This window comes from Ornithorhynchus anatinus, chromosome 6, assembly GCF_004115215.2.
Source record: "Ornithorhynchus anatinus isolate Pmale09 chromosome 6, mOrnAna1.pri.v4, whole genome shotgun sequence".
In the NCBI taxonomy this organism is placed as follows: domain Eukaryota; kingdom Metazoa; phylum Chordata; class Mammalia; order Monotremata; family Ornithorhynchidae; genus Ornithorhynchus; species Ornithorhynchus anatinus.
This window is the reverse complement of record NC_041733.1, coordinates 24,959,224-24,982,839: the sequence shown is the minus strand read 5'-3', so window position 1 is coordinate 24,982,839 and position 23,616 is coordinate 24,959,224. Positions and strand designations below refer to the sequence as shown.

At 42.4% G+C, this 23,616-nt stretch overlaps 1 protein-coding gene across 1 annotated transcript in view; it reads right to left on the bottom strand.

Annotated features, from left to right (window-relative positions):
• PABIR3 (PABIR family member 3) overlaps positions 1-23,616 on the bottom strand; it is a 148,839-nt gene that overhangs the window by 112,745 nt on the left and 12,478 nt on the right. The window lies entirely within an intron of this gene.

The following is a 23,616-nucleotide window of genomic DNA, read 5'->3' as shown; positions in this document are numbered from 1 at the left end:
TATAATTAGAATATATAATTTATAGATATGTTGTATATATGTCATGGATCTGCCAACTCTGTTGTATTGTACTCCCCCAAGCGCTTAGTACAGTGCTCTGCACATAGTAAGCACACAATAAACAGAATGCAATAAATGAATAAATACCATTGATAATGATGTTGCTGATGGGGATGAGGGTATGGCAAATATCAAATGCCTAAAGGTCCCAGGTCGAAGTGCACAGAAGACACAGAAGGGAGAGGTAGCCAGGGAAAAGAGGGCTTAATTGAGCAAGGCCTCTTGGAGGAGATGTGACCTTGTAATCCCTAATCTTAAACACCCAGCCCCGCTATCTGCTACCATGCCTCGGTTCAGTTTCTGATCGCTATTGAATTCATGGCTCTTTCCCAGTGAGCTGTCTGGTTTGCAGGCCTGTGGCAGGAAGTGTACATTCAGAAGGGACTGTCCACTCCAACAGTCTGGCAGCTCTCTCTCTGAAATTTAGAATTCAATTCATTCCTAAATTTGCAAACAATGCATGGTGATTAGCAAACGAGGATGCTGCATAAATCCAAAACCCATTCCTAAATTAGGGATCATTAGCTAAAGAAAAGAAAATAGAGGTACGCTCTTCCTGAAAGAGCTTAATCAAATGAAATTGTTTACTTTTGGGACTTTTAAATATGCCAAACACATTTCTGGTGAGCTCAGCCCACTTCATATTTTGATCACAATTTGAGCCATGCTCGCTTTGCTTTGAGCTGAATAAACACATTTTGAGGAGGAGACATGAAAAGCAAAGAAATGCTCCACCAGCAGTGTAGCAAGAGAGGTGGGTTTAGGTATTTATGCTGACATAAGGCCGAAGACTGTTTTTGGAAATGGCCTTTATTGGGATTAACGCAGTACTTTAAAACACAGATATAGTCGACTGACTTCAAAAAGGATATCGTTGTATCCTAAACTACTCACCAGCACAGCTTATAAAATCAAACTGATGTTTAGTGCTACATAGTTCAGGCATAACATGTAGTTAATTATGATGAATCAGACCTTAAATGTGAAGAAACTTTTGTTGACTCTACAGGGGGTGCTGTGTTTGACAGAAAATTCTTGTAGGAGTGCAGAAAAGTCATTCCAGCTCTCATTTGTGAGGGGTGATTAATGATGACAAACTGCTTGGAAATTATATGGCTTTAGCTGGGTCTAATAATGATAACTTGTAATTTTTCTGGTACAAGATAGATATGTGGGTTGGAGACTGAGGTTAGTAGTGTTCAACTCCAGCGAAGAAAACTTATCTAATGTTTTTAGCAAAGTTCCAGAGAGGCCTCCAGGCTATGCAGTTCTAAATGCCCTGATTTCAAATATGCCTTTATGGAGGCCAATTTGGTGACACATCACCCTGGGTGACAGTGAAACTCCTCAGGCGAGTTTCAAGGTGGCAGAAGGTTTCAGAACCAACTCCTCTCCTAGGCACAAACATTCTCTAGAATCCACTCTCACTTTTCCTCCAACTAAGAGTTCCAGGAAAAGTATTTTCTCACGTTATGAATGTACAGGAGGTTTAGAATGTCCAGAACAGCTGCACTATGTTTAATTCAGGAGATAGGGGATTTTCTCTCCTATGGCAAGGCCCCAAAGTGCTGCCTGTTCAGCAGACACAATCTGACATGAGAGAAGCTTCTCTAAAATGATTCTCGCAGCAGCATTAAGTAATAATTGGAGTGGGGAGAGGTTGAAGACAAGGAGACCAGTGAGGAGGCTGATACAACAGTCTAGCCCTGAGCTGATCAGAGCTTGAGCCAAGATGGGAGTAGCCTGGGTGGAGAGGATGGGTGGATGTGGGAGGTATAATTCCCATTTGTCTTCTGTATGACTGGGGATATGATTGGAACCTGGATTGTGTGGTAAGTACAGTGCTCGGCACCTAGTCATTTATTTAATTATAAATAGTCTCCCCCTCTAGACTGTCAGCTCCTTGTGGGCAGGGAATGTGTCTGTTTACTGTTATATTACACTCTCCCAAGTATACAGTAAGTACTCAATAAGTACAATTGAATGAAGGAATGAACTAGTAAGAGATCAACACTTTTCTCAAGGCCCCACCGATAAGGATTCCACACTTTTCTCAAGGCCCCAGCTTTGGAGCTCTCTGCCTGGGCTGCTCGGGCTTCACCAACCAGTCTGGCTTCCTTTGGCCAGTCTGCAGTGAGGTCCCATCATTCCTGCCAAGGAAGCCTGCCCTAGGTTGGGGCCGGTGCCCTAGGTTGGGGAGTCTGCAGACTCCTCAGGGTCGGGGACAGAGAAGAGGTCAAGGGGAAGGGAAAGAGACACTAGGTGCGGGGGAGAAGGCAAAACCCAAACTGCAGACTTGGAGCACTGTATTATTTCAGTCTTGTAAATGATTTCCTCAAATTTGGGTTGGTTCACATCATTTGCATTGGCACTACCAAATTTAATGATCCCAGCCTGGCCTCCTAACACTGCTCCTCATCTCACCAGCATCGCTCTGCAGCCAACACATTCAAAATTCTTCCACCAACATAGATTTCTGCAAAACCAAATCCAAAGAAGAGGAAAAATACCCAATGTACAACACTGGCTATACAACCTACATAAGGCCTGACTTTATTACACTTACCCTAACCTTGACTGCACTGGCCTTATACAAGCAGAGTAGTAGTTGTTTTATGGTGTAGCTCCAAGGTCACTTATATAGTTCCAAAGATTCTCTTTTGATTTGATCACCTAAGCAGGTTTTTTGAAGAAAAAAACCTAACACACCCAAGAAATAAACTCCATATTACTTTGAAGATGGCCAGGGAACACTTCTATTAGCTCTGAATGGTTTCCTTTGGCCTACTACTCTAGCCAAGAGTCCTGGAAATCATCTGCTGTTTGCTCAGGATGAGAAATAGGCATTAGTGAAGAGGTTCTGGACTTTATCACTCAGTGCTGGCTACTTAATGGGGCCGTGATGAATCTTCTCAAATGAAAGTTATTTCACACATCTTTTTTCACACTTCTCACTTCCTGCTGCTCAGCTTGATGCTAAGGCACTCTCTCTCTCTCTCTCTCTCTCTCTCTGTGTATGTGTGTGCGCGCACACTATGTCAGGATAGCACATTCAAGATTCAGCTCTTGAATTCCCATTCCCCAGAAAACTGCTGAGATGGATTTCTTTGCCCAGTTGTGTTAGAGAGAGACTCTTATAGGTTTATATCAGAAGTCGCAAAAAGTTCCCTGCTCTAACCATTTATTTACAAACAGCTAACAGTTGCCTTGGACAGGCACTGGGAGAAACTGCAAAGTTTCTTGGAGCTCCAAAGCTTTTCAGGAAGTGTCTCCAGGACCCAGAGTAGCAAAGGGTAGTTGTCTTCTGCCATTGTGCTGTTTCAGGTTTGCATAGGCCCTAGCCTAAGACCACAGAGATGCAGCTGCAACAACTAGGCTGATCCCAGCTTGGCTTTGAAGACAGCAAGCTGGAATGTGAGAAAAGCTGGGGCAGGTGCATTGTGTGGCTGGCAGCTCTCAGAATGGGCAAAGGCAGAGTTGGGCTAGGAAGACCCCTTTCCCCACACCCTCAGCTCAGCTTCCAGTTGTTATGTTTTCTAAAGCCTGCAGCTCATGATCCCTGTAACTGCAGAAACAAGCAGAACACTGAATCCTTTAGCTCTGAGGGGCTGTAGCCTTTGTGCAGAGTTTTAGAATTTATTTTGCTCCTAATATTAATGAATTGCATTCAAGGGGGTAAGGGGGCTAGGAAAGCAGGTAATACAGGGCCCACATAGTACAACCTGCCTTTCCACTCCCCACTCCTGGAAAGAATTCCTGCAATGTTTTATAATGAAAATTTGGGAGGGTCTCTCCAGCATCCCAGATAACTTTCTAAAAGTACTGCTTTTGCCCATCCCATTTCCCTGCTCTAAATAGGAAAATATCCACTGTGACAGAACGGAATGAGAGAGAGACCCCTTCACCTCCATGCAGTTGGGTTGAAAGCCCTAGATGGTAAGCTTCTTGTGGGCAGAGAACATGCCTATTGACTTCGATGTACTCCCCCCCAGTGCTTAGTATGATGTTCTACATACAGTAAGCTCTCAATAAATACCACTGATCGAGAGCTCCTTTGTGGGCAGGGATCATATTTTCTTCCCATATTGTATTCCCCAAGGACTTAGTTTAATTCTCTGTTCACAATTGTTATTATCAAATGTCATCTAGTTGCTTCCGATTCATAGCGACTCTATGGATATATTTTCTCCATAGGTGCTTAATAAATTCTACTGATTGCTGTAGTTGCCTTATCTCTTACAGCAGAAAAGCACCAATCCAACCCAACCCAACAATCCAGATAATCTATTCGGGCGAAGTTCAGGCCAGTGAATTATGGCTACATCTACTGTTTGGAACAGACATTAAATTTCCTTCAGAATCCAAATGCCCTTTCAGCGGATGTACAAATTGAAGATTTTCTAATATTCCCCAGACGGAGTTCTTTTCACAGTGAACTCTCCCTTTAACCAAGGTGAATTTTCATTTAAACTGAAGGTTAAGGGCATCAGACAGCAGGGGCTGGAGCCCTGTTCTACCAAAAGAGCAGGCCTAGAAATACCCTAGGAGGTAAGGTTGTTAATCTTGGGAAATTTTTAGTCCAACTGAAATATTTCCAGAGATCTGTTTATTTAAATACTATTCACCGGTGACATTTTAAACCCTTTGAAAACGGAACATGGGCTCTTTAATCATGCCACGCTAATGCCAACATTGTTCTCATGATTTTTAAAATCCTCTTTCACATGAATGCATGCAATGACTGCTGGTTGCCTAGTGATTTACGAGTTCATTTAAGAGATGCTGCTCAGCTGAGATCTAAGAAACCTCAAGACAGGCATGATATTTATGTCTTGTTTCTTGCAACTACTGACCTTAAGTTTCTTCAAAATAAATACTAGACAGCCAAAGAAAACAGCAGGGGTAGTTAAACTTCATAAACTATTTGGATTTAAGATTAACATTCCAAATTTTAACTGAAGTTCAAATAGAAAAAGAGAGAAAAAAAGCCTTCATTACCTTCCTGTGAACTTGTGGTGACTATTGTTTTTCTGAAAATATTATCTTAATGATGTAACCGTATCACTAAGTTAGTAAATGATTGCAAAATTCACTGATGGGTTAAAATTCCCTTATCAGATTTATATTTAAGGAGAGGATAATAATAAAAAATATCTGAAGTTGTAGAGCATTTATATTTTTCCAAAGTGCTTTCAAATCAGTTATAGGATTCTAGTTTCACAACTGAAGTTCCTTGTGGGCAGGACATGTGCCTACCAACTCTGTTATACTGTACTTTCCCAAGCACTTAGTACAGTGCTCTGCACACAGTAAGTACTCAAAAAAATACCCACTGAATGATTGAAACAGCTCTGAAAGGGCCAGGCAGTTAAGTGGAAGTGTGAATTTATTAACTAAATATACATGTAGATGAAAGTTCCTTTTTTAAATAATTCAAAGGAAATTGTAATGATCTACAGATTTTATTTATTGCCTCTACTTGCACTTATATATTTCAAGCCTTTTTTTATGTCAGTTGTTCAGTGCTTTACTATGTGCTAGGAACTGTATTAAGCTCTGGAGTAGATACAAGTTATTCAGATTGGACACAGTCTGTTGATCACAGACACAGTTTATTCATTCAATAGTATTTATTGAGCGCTTATGATGTACAGAGCACTGTACTAAGCGCTTGGAATGTACAGTTGGGCAACTGATAGAGACAATCCCTGCCCAATGACAGGCTCACAGTCTAATAAGGCTCACAGCCATAAATCCCCATTTTACAGATGAAATACCCGAGGCACAGAGAAGTTAAACTGACTTTCCCAAGGTCACCCAGCAGAAAAGTGGTGGAGCCATGATTAAAATCCAGGTTCTCTGACTCCCAGACCCATGTTTTTTCCACTAGGCTACGTCTGCTTCCTTAGGTGTCCATATTTTTATAATGTATTAAAAAAGAAGTAAGGGAGGCATGAGTGTAGCTGTCACTGGCAAGATTACTGCTAATCGTATTTATTCCAGTGATCACCCTGGTACAGTGCAATACTATCTGTCTATGTGCTGTGCAAACCACGTCTGAGATACAGAGTCACATGTCTGAAGAGAGAAATGCCAGTGGCTTGTGCTAGCTACTGGACTTCACATTTGCAGTATGGACTAGAGACAAGTCCGAGAGCCCGGAGACCTGGGTTCTGGACCAGCTGGACCTCTGGCCTGCTCTGTGATCTCAGAAAAATCACTGAGCCACTCTGTGCCTGAGTTTATCAGTAATTCTGACTGTGATGCCTCTTTTTTTTAATGGTATTTGTTAAGCACTTACTATGAGCCAGGCACTGTACTAGGAGAGATACAAGCTAATCAGGTTGGACACATTCCATGTCCTACATGGGGCTCATAGTCTTAATCCCCATTTGACAGATGAGGTAACTGCAGCACAGAGAGGTTAAATGATTTATCCAAGGTCACACAGCAGACAGGTAGTGAAGCGGGAATTCTAACCCAGGTCCTCTGACTCCCAGGGCTATGCTCTTTTCACTAGGCCATGCTGCTACCTCTTTCTAAATCAGCAGTGTTGTATGGCTCAAAGTGAAGACTGATAAATAAATGCTTCAGAAAATTAAACATGCTATCAAATCCATGGCATTCTGATATCAATAATCACCTCACAATAATTTAATATTGATCACCTATATTACAAATTACATTTTATGAAAACTTATGGGAAATCCAATATCAGCAACTTTTCCAAATCCTTTGAGTAATCATTAATTTCTGCAAGACAAAATATTTTTTCACGTAAGAGAGATTTTGGGTTTGAGCATGTATTATTTGTACCACAGCATTCTTTCTAGAATTTGGTTGAATGTTGTGATGAAAGCACACATCTACCAAAAAAGCCTACCTGCTTTGTCTTTCCATGATCAACAACATGGCCATGACACAGCCAAAGGAAGAAGACATCAAAAGCCTGAACAAGTGCAAGATCTGTTCAATTTTCACTAAAATTATTTCTTGCTTACAGCTGGCATTCCTTCCGATAAGTCTGATTCTTCCTGAACCTGTGACCCGTACTAGCTGGCATGGCTGTATAAAGGGTAAGCAAAGCTTAAGCAAGGTTCCAGAAGCCAATCAGAGTGGTTATTCAGATTGCATAGATTCTAGCAACTTTTGAATTTCTGAGTTCTTCAACCCTAATGCATATCTGCTTGGGTTTTCTAAATGAATCTACCGCTGAGCTAAATAGTAGGAGTATAATTTCAACCAAAGGAGTAGGAGTAGTAGGAGAATAATTTCTCCACCTGGATGTCTGCCCACCACCTAAAATTCAACATGTCCAAAACTGAGCTTCTTATCTTCCTCCCAAACCCTGTCCTCTCCCTGACTTCTCTGTCACCGTGGACGGCATGACCATTCTTCCCGTCTCACAAGCCCACAACCTTGGTGTCATCCTTGACTCAGCTCTCTCATTCACCCCACCCATCCAATCCATCACTAACACCTACCGGTCTCACCTTTACAATATCGCCAAGATCCGCCCTTTCCTCTTCATCCAAATGGCTATCGTGCTGGTTCAAGCTCTCACAATATCCCGACTGGATTATTGTGTCAGCCTTCTCTCTGATTTCCCTTCCTCTGTCTCTCCCCACTCCAGTCTATTCTTCATTCCGTTGCCCAGATCATCTTCCTACAGAAACGCTCTGGGCATGTCACTCCCCTCCTTAAAAACCTCCAGTGGTTGCCTATCAACCTCCGCATGAAACAAAAACTCCTTACTCTTGGCTTCAAAGCCCTCCATCACCTTGCACACTCCTACCTCACCTCCCTTCTCTCTTTGTACTGCCCACCCGTTCCTCTGCCGCTAGATTGTAAACTCCTCAAGGTCTGGTCTACCTACTCCCAAGCACTTGGGACAATACTTCGCCCAGAGTAAGCGCTCAGAGAAGCAGCGTGGCCTAGTGGAAAAAGCATGGGCTTAGGAGTCAGAGGACGTGGGTTCAAATCCCAGCTCTGCTACTTGTCTGCTGCGTGACCTTGGGAAAGCCACTTAACTTCTCTGTGCCTCATCTGTAAAATGTGGATTAAGACTGTGAGCCCCAAGTGGGGCAACCTGATGACCTTGAATCTGACCCAGCGCTTAGAACGGTGCTTGTCTCCCCCGATTAGACTGTGAGCCCATCATTGGGCAGGGACTGTTTCTATTTGTTGCTGAATTGTATATTCCAAGCGCTTAGTAGAGTGCTCGGCACATAGTAAGCGCCCAATAAATACTATTGAATGAATCCAAAGAATTTAATTAGTTTAAAGAAAAACAACAACTCTGGATAAAACAGTGTGCTTTTTGCTCTAAATAAGGCCCAGTGAGAATGGGGCTTTGCAGAGCTACTGTGGAAAAATGTCTGGTTACTTGAAAAGACCACAGACATTTGAAGCTACCTCTCGGAGGGAGCTAGACAAAGAGCAGTGATCTCTAAAGTAAGCTGGAGGGTAGGCTCAGTGGGCGAAGCTACATCTAGACTTCCTGGACGTACAACTGATGGGCTAAGAAGATTAGCTGAGTCCTTCACAAGGGCAGGAAATGGGCTGAACATAATGCTTTACTAGGTCAGGGCATATTTCCTCTTGAAATAGGTTATGGATTCTATACTTTATTAAGAGAGGAGTCTTTATTGAGAGCCCTGGAACAATATTTTTGGGCTAACTCCTGTTGTTTATTGTAGATTCAGTTAATTGCTTTATTACAAATATAGATACTCTAAAATAATTGCTCTCTTCTGAGCTGAACTGGTGCCTGGATGTTTGTAGTCTTCTCATATGATCCCAACCATGACTTTTCATTCAACTTACTGGAAAGGTTTTAAATAGCAGGTTCAGGGCTCAATCAGACCACATGAGTCTGCATTTCTAAATTGAGTTTTGGGAAAATATGACCTCTACCAGGCTTCACTTGAAGAAAAAGGAATGAAGAAAAAAGCTTCTTGGACAATTGACATCACTTGGCTAAAACCCCTATATATCTGCAAATCTTAAACATAAATAAACCAATCAAAAGCATTCATGGAATGTTTTTTTGTGCAGAGCACTATACTAAGCACTTAGGAGAGTAGAGTAGAATTAAAATACATGATCCCTGCCTTTAAGCAGTTTACAGTTCAGCAAATTTTTGTATTTTTTTGAAACTCAAAGGCAAATATGGTGGATGTAATCGTTGTTTCAGTTTTTCCAGATCTAAAGTGTTTGGAAAATAGTTGGAGCATTTATTGTACCCCAAAAACAAATGAATCGGCCATTCCTAACTCTAAATCCAAACATGATAGAAAGAGAGCAATAGAGATTCCTCTTCTAAGAGTGTTTCTCATTTTATGGGCACATTCCAAACCGCTCCAGACAAATAAAATGAGAGCATAGATGGGATTTTCCTCAGCTACCAAAATAAAAGCCATTACAAAAAAAAGTCTGTCTAATGCAAGATTACCATGTAGAGTTTAAAAAAATACGACTCCTTATTTAAATCAGCCCTGTAGCCAGTTTCAGAGTCACTCACTGTCAGCAGTTTTCCTTCCTGGAATTGTTGGCTCTAAAGTTCAGCTGCCATCTCTGGCCGAGGATCACAAGATACACGGCATTTTCATCCCTGGATCAAGCTTGGTGGCTTCACATTTTTTGCAAACCAAATCTTCCAGTGCTTTTGGCCTCAGTCCAAGAGGACACAAATTCAGCGTTACACACACTGTAAGCACTTAACAAACACTGTTTGATCAATTCACACAATGGGGAAGGATGAACTGAACCAATAAGCCTACCGAGAGCTGAAACATTCTCTCTTATTCTCTTTCTCCCTCTGCCACTCCCTCTCTTCCCCATCTCTGTCTTTCTCTGTGTCTCTGTCTTTCAATTAGGCCATTTATTTTTATATTTTAAATAAAATGAGTCTCTTATCCCAGGATTCATTTGAAAAAAATTCCCGTGAATGATTTAAGGCTAAAATTTCTACCTTAAGGGGCGCATCTTCTTGTTGAGCTTTCTACACTGGTCAAATCAACTGGATAATACATGCCTCATTTTTTGCTGGGTAGGCAGGGTCACAGCTTTCCAGCAAATGAAATAAAATCCTGCCTGCCTACCAAGGACAAAAATGAATTCAGTCCTTGTTTCCAGGATGGGAACAGAGTTCCAGCTGGGATCAAGAAGAAAGTTTCCTTCACCCATAGTGCCATATAGAGAGCTTTTATTGAGGTTTTACACCTTCCTCTGCAGTACCCAACTGCAGTATCCTGGTTATTAGAAAAGACGGGAATCCGTGACATCTGGTCAGCTCTGCTCAGACACTTTCTTGGTCACTAAACTGAATCTAATTGGGAGGCATCCTGCTGACCATCTCCCTCCACAAAGGAGCCTATGGAATGAAGCTGTAAATTCTAGATGCCATAAAACCATTTGGCATCATAAAAAGGTAACAGAGGAAAAAGCCACCAAGGCAGGGTGAGCGCCCAGGACCTTTGAGAGCTGAGAACCTGATGGGGGGAGTGAGAGCCATTGCTCTCTTCATTGTCTCACTGCAGCTCGACAGTCTACTGGGCAGGATGGTTCAGAATGGAGAATCAAATCCAATCGCTTCATTATAGAACGGAAGAGTTTCAAAAGAAGCCACTATTAGATTCAGCTATTACTTGGGATTGGGGCGGGGGGGAAGGGAGGGTTGGAATTTACTCACAGACATGCACGGCAATGCTGGCGTCATCTTATCGTATGCCCAAAAAACCCACATCATTAAGAACAAGCAGAAGGACCATTTTGAAAGCTTTCAAAAAACCGAACAAATGTAGAACATGATGAAGCAAATCACAAGGAAGTGCCCACAAGCCTATTTATCAGGGGGCATTCTTCTCTTCTGGAGGAGTTACATGTCCAAGTCCCATTTAATCAAAACCACGTGGGATGGGGACTGTGTCCAACCTGATTACCTTGTATCGACCTCGGTGCTTAGCACGGTGCTTGGCACATAGTAAGCACTTTACAAATACCACAGTTATTAAAGTCATATGCAAAGGAAAAGACGCTTGGAAGGCCTAGACAAAATTCCTGGGAAAGTGTGGTGACTGAAATTGTCATTGCAGTCACTCCTGAAGGATTCCATGTGACTGAACTCCTTTTGGTCACCACATGAATAAAATCCTGGCAATTCTGCCCAACATCACTTCAGTGCTGGGGCTTCTGTAAACAGGTACCTGTGACTGCAGGAAAATGGCTTTCTTCTTACCACATCAACCAGAAAGAAGCTACCTTACCAGACCTGAAGTAGCTGTGGGCCCTTCACTGCTTTCTGTAACTGGCTTGTCCCATCTCCCACTGAACTGAAATGGCTTCCATGGGCTGCTGCTTCTGGAATTACACAAAAGCTACCAACTTCAGACTCCTTACTCAGCACCTCCCTATTGAGCCACTGGGAAAGATCAGGGCCGAATAAGAAAGCCTACTACACATTGGCAAATCCTGGAAAAGGCTTCTAGGCCTTCCCCTCAAAACTTCAAAGTCCCGGTGAGCTGGAAGGAAAGAGAAACCCCAATAACAGCGATAATAATGGTGATATTTGTTAATTACTTACTATATGCTAAGCAAGGTATTAAGCATTGGAGTAGAAAACTCTCTCATCAGGCTCAAAATCTAAGTAGGAGGGAGAACACATATTTAATCCCCATTTTACAGATGAGGAAACTGAGGCAGAGAAAAGTTAAGTGACTTGCCTAAGGTCACACGGCAGGCAAGTAGCATAACCAAGTTAGAACCCAGGTCTTTGGTCTCTCCAGTCCAGGCTCTTTCCAGCAGGCTATGAGAACACTGAAGAGTAGTAATGTTCATGTTAAAAAAACTCCTAGGACCTTTGGTTTGAATAATTAATGAATTGTATCTATTGAGCACTTATGGTGTGCAAAGCACTGTACTAAGCACTTGGGAGAATACGACATAACAATATACAGACACATTCCCTGCCCACAACGAGCTCCACAGAGCACCTTTGTAAAATGAAATAGAAAAATATATACAACTTATTGTGAATACTTTCAAACACCAAGTTAAAATGAAGTACCCATGAAACCCTTAAGCCAAGAGCGACTTCATCACATCTAGGTTAGGAAAATCAAGGATGGAACTGACAATCAAAGCCCATCAAGGCTCTCTGTAGCAGGACTGCCAGGTGCCTGCCCACATGGTAGACTCAGGTTCCTGCAAGAGCAGCTAGAATGACCCATGCTTCAATCCATAGGTTGGCCAACCTATTTTTGCTGAAAATAGAAACGGATCTCATTGCAAACTTACACACCATGTTCTCTTCCCTTTTGGTGATGGGTGTGGGAGATGTCAAAGTAGGATGAAAAAGTGTTGTTCCAATTCTCTAGCACAGTGGGAGTCTTGACTACCAGTGTCAGAACAATACTATAGGACCCAAACTGAGCATGTTCTAGAGCAGAAGTGGAAGCCTAACATAAAAAGTAAGAAAGAATGGCTGGGGACGAGGGTCAGGTCGGGTGATTGGTTTACCTGGGGTAGTCACAATTCCTGGCCTGGGTATATTTTTCTCAATTGACTTGGAACAGTTTATAAAAATCTGGTACAGCTCTGTAGAAACTGAAATGTATAGCCAGCCTATTTATACACAACTAAGGGATGTACACACCCTAGTAGAGCTCATTTCAGGGAAACACTAGCTTTCACAGAGTTTGCTTGGAACAAGGAAGAGTGGGGTGGGTCAGAGGAAATCTCTGGCTCTTGTTACCCATATATCTGACTGCTGGCTAGGCACCTCTAACCTTTCTCGTTTACAGACCATAAACTTCTGAAAGTTTCTGAAACAGAACAGGCAGTGCCTCAAAAAGATCATCATCATTTGGGAGCCATTGAGTTTAACAGAGAGGGGAGAATGCTGATGGTCAGTGCTTATACTTGGAGCTTCAGAAAATGAAAGCTCTAAAAGCACACCCTTTGGATCCCTAGTCACATCCTCTTGAAAAACTAAGCAAGATTACAGATTATGTGAGAAGGATCTCTTGGTCTTTCACTCTTCTGCTGTCTCTCTACAAAGGCTACTGAACCTATTTCAGAACCCAAAACATCCCAGTTGGACTATCTCTGGCCAACAAACAGGGGAGGTTCCCAGGATGAGAGAATGTAGGTCTTGGGTTGGAACTCTCAGGGGTCCCACTCCTGGGTATTGGTCATACTGGCTAGTATCACTACCTGGTTCCCTTCCCATTTTCCCTTTCTGGAACAATCCTAAGGGTGCAGGTCCTTCACAAGCTTCCGGGAAAATGCCCTCTGAGGTCATTCAACTCTGAAACATTTGTATATTTCCTTATTCTCAGTTGCTTCCCCTACCTGTAAATTATGTTAATATGTGTCTTCCCTTTTGGATTGTAAAATCCTTGAGGGCAGAGACCGTGACTACTTACTCTATTGTACTCTCTCGGACTCTTGGCACAGAGAAGCAGCATTGCCTAGTGGAAAGAGCACGGGTCTGGGAGTCAGAGGACCTGGGTTCTAATTCCAGTTCCTCCACTTGTCTGCTCTGTGACCCTGAGCAAGTTATTTAACTTCTCTGTGCCTCAGTTACCTCATCGTAAAATGGGGACTAAGACTGTGAACTCCATGTAAGACATGGATTGGGTCCAACCTGATTATCTTGTATCAACATCAACACTTAGTACAGTGCCTGGCACATCGTAAGCACTTACCAAAAACCATAAAAAAGTACTCTGCAATTAATCAGTTGTATTCATTGAGCACTTACTAAGTGCAGGGTACCGTACTAAGCACTTGGGAGAATACAACAAAATTAGCGAACACGTTCCCTGCCCATAACGAGCTTACAGTCCAGAGGGAGAAGCAGACATTAATATGAATAATTTATAATATAGAATTCAAAGCTATGTACATAAGTGCTGTGAGTTTGCACACAGTACATGTTCAATAAATACCACTGCCTGACTGATTTATTGAAACCAGTAAAAAAAACAAGGCAGGAACAGAGGCCACAAATACCACAAACCATCTCAAACATTTTCAGGTACATCTTTCCTTAAATGGTCAAGCGAATGATTTTGACTGCTCACCTTTGTTCATTTTGAAAGTTTTATACATTATCTTTTTTTATGGTATTTGTTAAGTGCTTTCTATGTGCCAAGCTTTGTTGCAAGCCCTAAGCTCCGTTCAGAATATTGCACTACCACATAGGTGAGAAGTGAAGAATAAAAAGAAAACAAAATGTCATCTCCCCAGGAAGGGATGACGCTGAATTACCCAGGTATGGTTTCTCTGTGTTGGCAACTAATCATGCCCATCTCACTGCAAAACAGAGGGAAAGAGAGAAGGTGACCAAGCTCTGAAGCCAAAATACTTTGAGTCTTCACTGAGCGAACTGCAGTGCTAAACAAGGCTTTTATCTGAGGTTGGAGGAGCCCCGACCCACACGCTCATAGTGGGAAAGGCGGGAGTACTCGCTTCCATTGGGCTTCATGCCTGCCATGTTCAAGAAAAAATAGCCAACTGGGAGGGAGGACACCCATGAGCCTCAAGATGAAGGTTGGGGGCTTTCATTTTGGTGGTTCCACTGCTTGCACTGCTCAGGAGACTTGTCTGGGCCAAGAGGTTCCCATGTAGCTCTCGCAGCAAAGCGTGGAGAATTTTCAGCTCAGGGAAGCCATTCATTGATTCATTCAATCATATTTACTGAGCACTTACCATGTACAAAGCACTGTACTGTACTAACTGCTTAGGAGAGTACAATACAACAACAGACACATTCCCTGCCCACAACGAAAACCACCAAACACAAATGGAGGAGAGCACGCCGGAACTGCAAACCTCTGACTTTGCCTCAGTTTCCCAACCGGCCTGGGCCAGAGGTTGAACCAGATACCCAAGAGTTTACTGTCATTTGTTTTTTGCTTCAACCTTTACCTGAATGTCTCCACTAAAGAGGATCAAAATTGTGTTGGTTCAGGACAGAGTCTGCCCCTATGGTGAGGAGTTATGTTAAATTAGCTGGGGAATTCTTTTGGCTATTATGTGTCTAATTTTACCACGGTAATACACTCTACCGAGGCTTGTTCCTTGGCAGTTTGAAATTGCTATGTAACCTCTTTGCTATACAACCATAAAAGAGGATCAAAATCATCACTGGATATGGAATTAGGAACCCTGTGCAAGATATAATTGATTGGAGTGTGGCAGCACCACTGCTCTGGAGGGGAAATCTGTCCATTTACCAAGCTCATTGTGAGCAGGGAATATGTCCACTTATTGTTGTATTATACTCTCCCAAGCATTTAGTATAGTGATTTGCACACAGTAAGCGCTCAATAAGACTGAATTGAATTGAAATGTGATTTTGCTGCCAACAAGGGGTTAGATTACTGTCATCAATCCAACAACCTGAGGGCATTTCTCAAGAACTCCATCAATGGTTCATGCACACCAGTGCCTCAGTTTCCTCACCTATAAAACGGCTATTAAAGGCCCATTCTCCCTCTCTCTTAGGCTATGAACCCCATGTGGGACAGGGACTGTATCTGATATTCGTATTTTGGATCAACTCCTTGCTTAGTACAGTGCTTGGCAAACAGTAAGCCTTTAATAAATACCATAGTCACATTATACTTTTTTTTTTTAACAGTTTCTGCAGCTGTTCACCCGGGGGACTGTTCACTATTTCACCCTCAGGATCAGTGTTCTTCATTTGCTCCTTCTTATTAGCCTGTCCCTTGTTGGGTAGGAAAACACATACTTTTTGAGGGAGACTCAATCAGTAGGGTTTTCAAAAGGATAACATGTAATAATTAGAGGACATCTTAATTAAGAGTCATTATCTAAAAATATTTCCCATGTCTACAAGAGTAAGGTGGGTTATGAGTCAGGTGGGGGGTTTTTTGGTGTTTTTTTAATAGTGTTTCTGAAAAACTTACCACTGCCTTCCCAACCCCCAGAATGTTTCTCAGATCCATTCTCAGATCCAAAATAACCATTTATTTAGAAATCAAACCTTTCGTACTTAAAAACTTATAAAGCACTAGCTCTTCCTCAGGAGAGAGGAATTTAAGAGAAACTTTCAAAGAACTCTAAAAGGATGCTTGTCAAACATGATCAATGAACTGCCTGAAAGCAGAATTATAACACAACACAAATAATAAATCTGATACACACTAAATAAAATCAAAATGAATATTGTTGTTTTGTATGGAGGGTATGGAGAAGTCCATAGACTTCAGAGAAAGAAGAGGCTTTGATCACCCCACGGTATTTTGTACTTTCCACCTAGAAGTAGATGCAGTGTGGCTTAGTAGATAGAGCATAAGCCTGGGAGTCAGAATGAGCTGGGTTCGAATTCTAGCTCTGACACGTCTGTTGTGTGAACTTGGGCAAGTCACTTCACTGGCCCTCAGTTCCCTCATTTGTAAAATGGGGATTCAGACTGTGAACCTCATGTGAGACAATTAGCTTGCCCAAGTGCTTATTTGAGTGTCAGGCACATACTAAGCACTTAAGTACCATTTAAAAAGTGCCCCCATTGCAGAAGAATAGCAGAATCTGCAGAAAGCCCTCATGAAGCTTTATTCTTCACTAGAAAGCACATTTCCCTTGTGAGGGACATAAGCTTTGGAGAAGTCTGGAATTATCAGCTTTTGGGGCAGCTTTGGGTTAACTCTAATTGTGGCATTATTTATTGGCTGGTTTTTCCCGAGGGCTTAGTACAGTACACTGCACAGAGTAAACACTCAATAAACACCACTGACTGATTGATTTTTCCAGCTGGTCCGGTTCATACACATGTTCCTCTCTGGCCTACCTTCCCTGAATGCACAGCCTTCCTGCCTTCTTGAGCAGGTAGAAACCTTTGTGCAACTGCTTTAGAAAGAAAGAAGAGGGAGAAGTTCCTGGGGATGAGGTTGGAGGGGAGGAGGGTCAACTTTGCATTTGGGAGGTTTGCGAAGTTGCTCTAGCATAAACAAGCAGAAGCAGATAAGCCATTGGAGACCCCCTAACCAGAGTTATAGAAACAGCCTCACATCTGGGGCCACAGATTTTTAATTCAGTAAAACGTGCTGGTCTGGTAACCGTCAGTGCCAACTTCTACTCCTAGGTCCAGTAAACACCATTCATTCCAAACATGAAAAGCAGGTTATTGCTTTGATTCCACAGTTCTCACAGCCAACGGGGGTTGGTGGGGGAGGTGAATGGTGGAGAAATAGAAAGCTGGACACACCAGCCCTGTAACACAGCTATCTTACATTCACCTGATGTTTTGCCCAATCTGGTATCAATTCCTTTTTTCTGTTCACCAGAAGCTGCCTTCTTCCCTTGTCTACCCCAACTAAGTCCCCTGCCCTAAGTCTAATCCTACTTTTTCTCTGTGGATTAGATGCTAATATCCCAGGGTTAGGGTACTATGGATTAGTTAAACACAATGGGACGTTGAAATATTCAGACTTATTTCAATAACAATTTTCAGAACAGTTGAAGACACCTGAGCAACAGAGACCAATAAAGGGAGAAAAGAAAACCTAACACATCCCATAAGAGATGAACTAGCAGTTTAGACATGGCAGCAGACTACCCAAGGAGACTGTGGAGTCTATATCCCTGTAGATATTTTATTAATAACAACAATGATAATAATAATATTTCTTAATAGATAAGGTTCTCTCCTGATTGGTTTAACCAGAGATGAGCAAACTTTTTTTTTTTTTTGCCATATCTGGGCCTGGTGGCAAAAAGCTGACATTCCTTCTTCATTTGTTCTTGCTCCTGTAGGGAGCGGTAAATGAGAAGTAGTGGGTACATAGGTGAAAGCTGCCAGTTGTATCAATGCTTTCCCTCTTGTTCCCACTGTAGTGTACTATCAGTTTGCCTGTTATCCCCATTAATTTGTAAAGTCTTTGAAGGTAGAGACTTCTACTTTAATTGCATGGTCCCAAACACTCAGTAAAATGCTCTGCACATAGTAGTTGCTCAATAAATGATGATGATGATGATGGCCCCTGAGGAAGAGGGTGTCTCGGCTGCTCTCCTCTCCCCTCACTCTCTGCTCCAGAAAGGGCCTGGACTTGGGCAGTGATGCCCAGTAGTACTGAAAGGACAGAAAGGGATTTGTAAGGAGCAGGGCCTAAATTAAAATCTCTAAGAGGAAGGCCCCACAAGCTATATTTTAACCATCATGAATTTAGATAGTCACCCTTCTGCAGGGAGAACACTAAATCGAACAGACTTTAGAACTTGCTTCCAGCTCTTTGATTCGGTCATTGAATCAGATGGTCCCAAGTCCTATCAAGGCATCATGGGAGAGATGCCATGTCCACACTGACTTAAGTGAGTCCAGTGAATGACATACAGGACTGGGATCTCAGTTTAGCGTTTAGCAGTAATTAGGCATTTTCAGTCTCTGCTTCTGAAGTCATGTTTTAAATGTCTTTCAAACTCTGCCAACAAAAATCGCATAAGACATGATTTAGTGTCTCACCATTATGTCATGCTTCCTCATAGGTTTTATGACTTTAAAGAACTCCGGCACAGTAGCCATATTATTCTGATCTGGAATTCTGTAGAAATGAAGTAACTCAAAAAATTATTTCCAGTTTCAGCTGCCTAAAATGACATCTACTGGCAATGCAATTTTAAGGGCACATTTTAAAAAGAATTCAGGGAAAGCTTTTGCTCTCATGATAAAAATTTACATCCATCTTACATTGCCTCCTCTAGCATTTAATTTATCTTCATTCAAACATCCATTACTAGAAAGTACAGCTGCAAAACATCTCAATACTTAATGCCTTCTTGTTAAGAAAATTGCTGTTAATCACAGTTTATTTTAATCTTCATAACAGAACATCATTTTTCATCCATATACTATTTATCTCAAATCTAGTCATTAATGTATGAAAATTATAAACACAAGGAGGAAGATTGTCTAAAGTTCAAGTATCCCATAAAAGCTTTGGGAAATGCACAGAAGTAGAAAATACATTTTTACATGCAGAAGGAAATACATTTGTGACATTTAAAAGCTGTTAAGGCAATATTAGAAATTGCAATGAAAAGCACTGAGCCCATTTGGTCTTTGAACTGATACAATACTCCAGTATTATTGAGCAACAGTATACTGAAGGTGGGAAGACCAAGAATGGATCATTTCTACCCCACAGCAGTGGCATGGCCTAGGGGAAAAGGTGCAGTCCAGAGACTTGTGTTCTAAACCCAAATCTACTAATTACCTGCTGTGTGACCTTGGGCAAATCATTTAACTGCTCAGTGCCTCAGTTTCCTTATCTTTAAATGGGGTTTAAACACTTGCTCTCCCTTTTAGACTGTGAGCCGTGTGTGGGACAGGGCCTGTGTCTGACTTGACTGTTAATGTTTAGCAGAGTGTTAACTTAACACTTAACTTCAGAGAAACAGCATAGCCTAGTGGATAGGGAGTCAAAAGGATGTGGGTTCTACTCCCAGCTCTGCCACTTGTCTGCTGTGTGACTTTGGCTAAGTCATTTAACTTCTCAGTGCCTCAGTTACCTCATCTGTAAAATGGGGATTAAGACCGTGAGCCCCATGTGGGACGTGGACTGTGTCTAACATGATTAGTTTGTATCTATCCCAGCACTTAGTACAGTGCCTGGAACATAGTGAGCACTTAACAGGTACCATAAAACCCCCAAACCAGCTATTATTATTATAATAACAATTACCACTAATAATAATGATAAAAAGAGGGCTGGCCTGGCTTTTAGGCAACTCCCCCACAAATCCCCGAGTCATAGTGGTGAGGGGACTCAAGATAGCCCAGGCCACGGCTTCTGTTCCACCTTAGCCATTGTAGGCAGCAGAGGAGGGAATGAAATGACTTCAAAGAAAAGTGAGGGAGCTGCTCTGTGGCAGCAGCTTCCCTGGTTGCCTCCACCCCCACCAACGCTCAGAACTGCTATCTGGTAGCTGCTGTACTGATGCAGCGTGACTCAGTGGAAAGAGTCCAGGCTTGGGAGTCAGAGGTCACGGGTTCGAATCCCAGCTCTGTCAGCTGTGTAACTGTGGGCAAGTCACTTAACTTCTCTGTGCCTCAATTACCTCATCTGCAAAATGGGGATGAAGAGTGAGCCTCACGTGGGACAACATGATGACCCTGTATCTACCCCAGTCCTTAGAACAGTGCTCTGCACATAATAAGCACTTAACAAATACCAACATTATTATTATTATTATGGTCATCACTCCAGTTGAAAATTAGGCCTACACAAGATCCACTGGTCAGTCTCATTTCATGGCTGTCCCTCCCAAATTGGGGCACCTGGCTACTTTAATCCCTGGTGATTAGCAGTGACCAAGCTAGCATCGGGCACATGTACTTTATCAGCTCTCCAGTAGAAAACATCATTGGGCTGGTATGAATCTGTACCAAACCAAACAAATCTCAGGTACCAAACAAACTTTCAAGGGAATCGTTCTGTGCAGACAAACCAATGTTTTGGAGCCTTGCACCAAAGTCCAGCCGGAGGGTTCAACCAAGGTGTTCTGACCTTAGGGGCCCAACCTGATTTCCAGACTGCAGCTACTTGGGGACACTTTACATGCTACCAAGTTGTCTGGGGGACTTATTTCCTTGGCTCTTTCCTTTGCTCCATCCGTCTTTTGGCTAGGGCACTGAAAAGTAAAAACAGGGGAAAGGAGTGGGCGAGGGGGTGGATGATCATAAAAATGGAGGGTTGAGGTAGTGTGAAAATATCACCTCAGCCTGCTGCAGTGATGGTAGGAAGTGTTAAAAGGAAGCACACAGCAGGAATTGAATAGTCACTTCAGGGAAGAGAAATTATCGGTGAGGAGGAAAGTGAGTGGTGGGGAGGAGGGGGTTGTGGTGAGAGGGTAAATCCAGATGGCTTCTATTCTGACTGGACTGTCAGAGTTCATAAACTCTTACAAATCATTAGCAGAACAATCAGGTTAGAACTAATAAGAATCAGCACTTTGGGAAGAATCTGGCAAATTTCTGAGCCAACCAAAAGCCCCACCCAAGGACCAATAAACTCTGCCCTTACTATCTCAAGCCAGCAGTTTTCAGTCCATCTGCACAGTTACAAGAAGTGGTTGCAAACCTCCAATGAGTTGGTTCGGTAGCAAGCCTATAAATGTTTATCTCATCAAGAAACATAAATTACAATTTTTTTTAGCAAGAACACTGGCTTTACCCTGTACAGACTCAGCTAATGATGTCCTGTACATTTAATTCATTAACAGAACTATGTTCTGAACACTAGAGGGCTTGCTAGCACTTTTTCGTATTTTCTTTTAACTTACTGTACTTTGAGAAGTGCTGTTGTAAGATTTAGGGGAGGAAAAAAACATCGTTAAATTCTAATTTGAGTTTAAGAATGCACTGAAGTGCCAGACCAAGCTTTAAACTGGTATAGAGCTGAGAAAAATGGGTCCTCTCATTTTTACTGTGGCCCGCTGTCCATGGGGTTGGTAAAGGTTTATTACGAGATTGAGAAGGAAATGTTTTGCAAGAGTATTTCCAAGTGACCTTTACACACCGTAAAGCAGATACCGTCAATCAAAAACGGTCACTGTCCCTATCTGCAGGTAAGCCTCGGACAGAGTGCAGGCTGCAGAGGGGGCCCCGGGAAGAAGCTGTGATCCTGGGAACCATTACCAGCAATAAGCCACTACTTTCAAATTTGGGTCACTACTCCAGGAGCTCCCACATGGGACCAACCCTCCTTCAGGTCCTCTAAATAGTAACAATAATAATAATCATAATAATGATGATAATGATGTTTAAATGCTTACTATGTACCAAGTAGTATTCTAAGAACTGAGGAAGATACAAAATAATCATGTCAGCACATCCCTGCCCCACATGAGGCTTGCAGTCTAAGTAGGAGGAAGGGCAGGTATTGTATTCCCCATTTTACAGAAGAGAAAACTGAGGCACAGAGAAGTAAAGTGACTTGACCTAGTTCACAGATCAGGCAAGTGGTGGAACTGGGATTAGAATCCAGGACCTCCAAATCCCAGGTCCTGTCTTTGTTGCCCAAGGTAGCAGGGTTAGGGATTGAGGAGGAGAGGGAGGCAGAACCACCATTCCCACACAGGTTTTGGAGGCAGTGGTGGCCGTGCTAGCAGGCTGCGAAAGGCTGCTAAAGCACACAGGTCTCTGGCACAGGCATTGGGGTACCAGCTGCTGGCCATTATGCTCTCAACCATATAGTCTGGGGGTTCGGGCTGATTATTTTATTCTATTTCAACTAGTACCTTCAATATCCTCAGGTTGGAGAGTAAAAGTGATTTATAAATACCAGACGGGATAGACTAAGCTCGTTGAAGACAGGGAATGTGTTTGCTTATTGTTGTACTGTACTCTCCCAAGTGTTTAGTACAGTTCTCTGCACACAATAATTGCTCAGCAAATATGATTAATGAATGAATACTGTGCAAGTGTTAAACATCTTCTGTTACAAGTGTGCACAATGAGAACTTAAAATTGTTTTCATTTACAGTGAAACACCTATATCAATAAAACTGCTGTTTTGCAATTGCAGAGAACTCTTCATCCACATGCCAGTAACATGCACAGATGCTTTGATCATTTACTCTACTGAATATAGATACACCCAATATATTATATGCCTCTTCAAACTTCTGGTCTCTGTACCACATACAATGTTAGTAATTTGTCACTAATTATGTGCTCCAGTTGATAACTGTCTAAATATTTACTAAACAGGAGAAAATACAGACTTAGTTCCCCAACTTGGGCTTGCAAGTAGTGACTTCATTCATAATACTCTGAAGCAAACTTCTCAGCCACCAAAGCTTTTCACTTCGTCTAGGTATCCATAAATGGTATTTATTGAGTGATCACTGTGTGCAGAGCCCTCTACTAAGCAGTTGAAAGAGTACAATACAACAGAGTTGGTAGACTGGTTCCCTGCCCACAACTAGGGACATCACCACCACTACCCCCCCACCACCACTGGCTTTTTTTGGCCCTCCTGATGGGCACAGCACAAGCTTTGGGGAGACTGCCTGGAAAGGAAGAAGGGACTACATAAAGTCGGGTAGAACAGATACAGGGGGAGAGTCAACGACTGGAATGAATCAAAAGCAAAAAGAAACCGGTAAAATTCAACACCTGAAAAGCTTCAACAGACAAAAGCCAAGAATTCATTACTGTTGGAACGGGACAGCCCATGGGTAGCTCGCTGTTTCTGGCAAACAACCCATAGTGAGACACTGCTACAACTTTCCCAATTTCTTAAATATTGTAAAGGTGGCTTCTCTCTGCCATTCACTCTTGCTGGGGGTGGAGCTTCTCGCAGGCTATGGTGAAGCATCAGTGGTGAAGGGGACTTCGGGAATGTATATTCCTATAGGAAGCAGGGTTTCTCCTTAACAGGATGCCCTGCCCAAAAGGGGAAGGAAGTTGCCCCTATGAACCCTGCATGTTGAAGGGGAGGGGGCTCAGAGTTATATGCTCTTGAGTTTCTGCTCACTCTCAGCTCCAACTTACAAACTCACAAAAAACAATCCACCCAAGTAGTA